Genomic DNA, 4,235 nt, shown 5'->3' with positions numbered 1-4,235 from the left:
CCCAAGGCCACACATCTAGCTAATTATTAAGTGTCTGAGACTGGATTTGAACCCAGGTATTCCTGACTCCAAGGCTGGTGCTTTATCCACTATGCCACCTAGCCACTCCGATCACTCACAGTTTTGAAAGAAATAACATATCAAAAGAAAAAAATAACGTGAAAATAATGTGCTTCAATTTGCATTCAGAATCCATCAGTTCTCTATCTTCACAGGCACAGCATTTTCCTTTGTGAGGCCTTTGTATTTCATATATATCCTGGTATAAAAGCTTAAGTCAAGGAAAAGTACATCCTTCCAAATATCCAGTGGTTTCTTGAGACCTAAGTAGCAGAAAGCCCTCCCTTGCCTGCTCTTTAGAGGAGGAAGAAGGGGAAGGCTTAGGGAAGAACACACTCTATGGTAAACATTCAAGTCCATTTCTGGGAATTCCCAGTGATCATGGTGTGATACACTGGTGGTTGACTGCTTCACACCTCAGCTTTGCCGTTTCCTGAGTGGGCCTTTGGAGAGGCTTTGGACATTCTTTCCCAGCCTTGTTGGATTCTTGTCAGTGGCCGACTGAAGCATGACATGACCAGGATGAACTTCAGGACCAACACTGTGCAGGAGACAATGAGACTTAGCACATAGATTGAAGGAAGATACCATCTGAGCAAAGAAGGGCTGAGGAATCTCTTGCCACCAAACACAAGGGTGTGGGCTGTACACAGGATCAGTGTCAGGTAGCCTAGTTTGGACTGGATAAATCGAAATTCTCTCCAGTTGACCATGTTGCTGACAGATGGCAAGGAAGTGATTCCCAAAAGGACAAATAAAAAAAAATCCCAGTATGCCCAAGGCTACGTAAGAATCACCGAGCCAGGCAGTGGTTGTGTTAAAAGGATCAGTCTTATTGGTTTTTATCTGATTAATCACTTTGCTGTTAAACTTCCATCTCACATAATAATGGATGGGTATCACAAGCATATAGATGACATGGAGGAAGGCAAAGGCCAAGGCCACAAGTCCGAGTTGTTTTCTGCAAAGCATCCAGTGGTCGAGCCATTTTGGGAAATGGCTATATTTGGTACCTTGGTATAACTGCAAAATGGCAGCCATGATCCCAGGAAGATAAACAAGAGCAAGAAGACTGAGAGCCATCCCTGGAAAGATACGATTTGGAATAGAAATGGCCAAGGCAAAGGTCTGGTCTTTCTTTTCATAAACATAGGGATAGATAACATCTCTTATCACACAGTAGACAAAATAGAAAACACATAAGCCATTAGAGAGGTATAGTGGGAACTTCCACATTGGAAAGAGCTGCAAAGGGTAGTTTTCAATCTCTTTGGCTGCCATGAGAGATCTTTGATCCATCGCAATAAGACCAAGGGTACGGCCAATGTCCATCACCCTCTGCTTGGATTCCTTGTCATCTCCACAGACAAATGCCTGCCTGCTTGCGTCTAGGGTGCCCGATTTGAGAGCCCAGGCTGAAACTGTGTTAAATGCTTTCACAATTTTGGCTCCCGGCACCAGTTGAGAAAGATACTCTGCACTGGACTCAGGATATTGATTAAGTTTAAGGTTATTGCTGACATCCACCAATATTTTTCCTTGGAGTTCTTCAGCTAGCTCTGTCAGAAAAGTATAATGTTCTCTGTGAATTGCTACGATTATAAGATCAGACCTGTGGGCAGCTTCTGAATAGCTCATGACTTCAATTCCTTTGGGGTGCAGACCAGACAGCTCTGGGTTTCGGCTTCCAAAGACCACAGAGTAGCCAAGTTGGAACATCTTATTGCCTAGTGATCTTCCAGAATCACCCGTTCCAAACACAGTCACCGTCTCTGGCTTGAAGGAAGATTTCATTTTCTTGGGAAGAGAAGTCTCGTTACAAGAGGTTTTCTCCATAACTTAACTGCCTGCTGGGAGGCCGGCGTCCCAGACTGGGTTACTTTGTTACTTTGTCGCTTTGTTACTTTGTTGCAGCAGCTGCCGCCTCTGCTACCTCTGCTGCCCCGGCCGCCCTGGGACGGGGGAGGGTCAGGAGCCTCTCAGTCCTGCTCCGGCTTCTTATCGCAATATACTTTTAATGAAGACATTGTGGCGAAAACAATGTATATGTATTACATACAACTTTAACTGTTCCAACCGAATGATCCTTCTTATAGATTTACTTTTTCATATTCTAGAAGGTAGAGGGGTTAGGTGAAGGAGGAGTTGATACTATTAATTCTAATAGGATAGGGATAGGAATAGGAATAGAGATAGGGATATGGAAGTATAATTTCTTTGATTTAGGAAACTTGTTGATGGAAAAACTCCCTTTAAGAATGTAAGCCATCACCTCCTCTACAATTTAGTCTTATTGAACTAATGTAGTCACTATGTTACTAATGTTTTAGGGAGAGGTTGAACTGACTTAGTGAGAGGTTGAAGGAATTTAACCCAGGCTTTCCTACTTCCAAGCAAGTTTTCTATCCATTATGCCATAGCTGACTCAATTAATTATACTACACCATTAAAAAGAAAACTTTTGGGGAGAAGGTGGGCTGACAGATCTGTAATTTCAATACTGTAGAGAACTGCCTCACAGCACTGATACAGATTTATAACTCCTATAACATAGTCTTATAGAATTGGGTACAGGCCTTGAGAAGTCCATTGACTTGTTCAGGGTTACATAATCTAGTATATGGCAGAGGTGGGCCTGGAAACCAGGTCTTTTTGACTCCAATGACAGCTCTTTAACTGTCACATCATGACCAAACAATGAGTTTAATGATGTTCACAAGTAAATGCCATAATAAATTCTAAGATAGAATAAAAATAAATAAAAATAAATTCTAAGATAGAAAAATATGTGGGTATATATGTGGATATAATTTGTGAACTTGTTCATATCTACTCTTTAGAAATTAAAACTTTTTAAGGTTTCATTGGATTTTGGGGTGGGGCTTGAGATTTTACATCATGATGCCTGTCATTTTTCTTGTTATTCTTTATATTAAAAATAGCATTATGTTTCTATAATGTTGTAGTTACCATGGTAACTCCATTTGTGGCAGAAAAGCAGACAAGCCCTGTGTAAATTAATGTGTAAATTATAAACACCTTTATGGGCAATTGCTGCCCTGTTTCCTCTTATCACCCACTCCCTTTAGTTTTGGAAAAGAAAATCTCTCAATGAAAATTTATGTATTAAATCCTTATTTACACATGTTCAAAACCTTCTTCTCCATTGGATGCTCCCCTCCTTATTCTCCATTTACTGCTCACCTCCCTAGAAGTTAAGACACCCTAGTGGTGATTAAGTGAAAGGTGACATTTTAACTGACAGCGAAAGGAGACTTTTGCAATCTAGAGTCTTTTATACCAGCAAAGCAGGAGGAAAGCCACAGGCCAGCTCTTGTAGATACCACTAATAAGGAAAAGGTGATTTATGGGTTAGGTCAGGGTTATCTTTGTGAATGGGAAGCAAATGTGGAAACAATTTCTTATGGACTCCTTGGCAGCTACTCTGTTATCTACAATCCCAGATTTGATTGTTTCCAGCCCATGCATATGAACTGATTTTGTGGTAGATAGTTCTTACTTAGGATAAATATGAGAGGATACTTAAAGTTCTTGTTGTTTTAACTAGCTTGCAGAACACCTTCCCAGTTTGTAAACAAGGCAATGACCCTCTGACCTCAAGAAAGGACTCACTGTACCCCCTTATTATCCACTAAATTCTGCAAAAGGATTGATTTCAGACCCCATAGAGATTAGCAATTCTCTCTCTCTCTCTCTCTCTCTCTCTCTCTCTCTCTCTCTCTCTCTCTCTCTCTCTCTCTTTCTCTCTCTCTCCCTCCCTCCCTCCCTCCCTCCCGCCCTCTCTCCCTCTACTCTCCCTCTCCCTCCTCCTGCCCCTCTCCTGTATCCAGGGGGATAAACATAAATCATTTGGTTCACTGGTTTTAATTATACTAGGTGACTGGGATATTTTATTTTATTGAACATACTGACTTTGCTATAGCTTACTTTTTTTAAAGAAAAAAAGACTGTAAAACTCAACTTAAACATTAGGTAATTTCTCATTTACAAGAGATAAATTTTCTCCATTTTTCAAAGTTTAAATTCAAATTGGTTATTTAAAGATGAATTTCATTTATAACAACCCCTCCACAATAAGTCATCACTTAATGAGTATGAAAATTCTCAACAATAAATTACTATCTTATTCTTAAGAGTAATTGATTCCTTCTCTC

The 4,235-nt window shown here is 40.3% G+C and overlaps 1 pseudogene; it reads right to left on the bottom strand.

The window, feature by feature from the left end:
* Nucleotides 1–470: 470 nt before the first annotated feature.
* Nucleotides 471–1,896, bottom strand: LOC141502228 (metalloreductase STEAP4 pseudogene; annotated as a pseudogene).
* Nucleotides 1,897–4,235: the final 2,339 nt, after the last annotated feature.

This window comes from Macrotis lagotis, chromosome X (genome assembly GCF_037893015.1).
Source record: "Macrotis lagotis isolate mMagLag1 chromosome X, bilby.v1.9.chrom.fasta, whole genome shotgun sequence".
NCBI classification, from domain to species: domain Eukaryota; kingdom Metazoa; phylum Chordata; class Mammalia; order Peramelemorphia; family Peramelidae; genus Macrotis; species Macrotis lagotis.
Note: the sequence above shows the minus strand (reverse complement) of the source record. Positions and strands in the feature narration are given on the sequence as shown.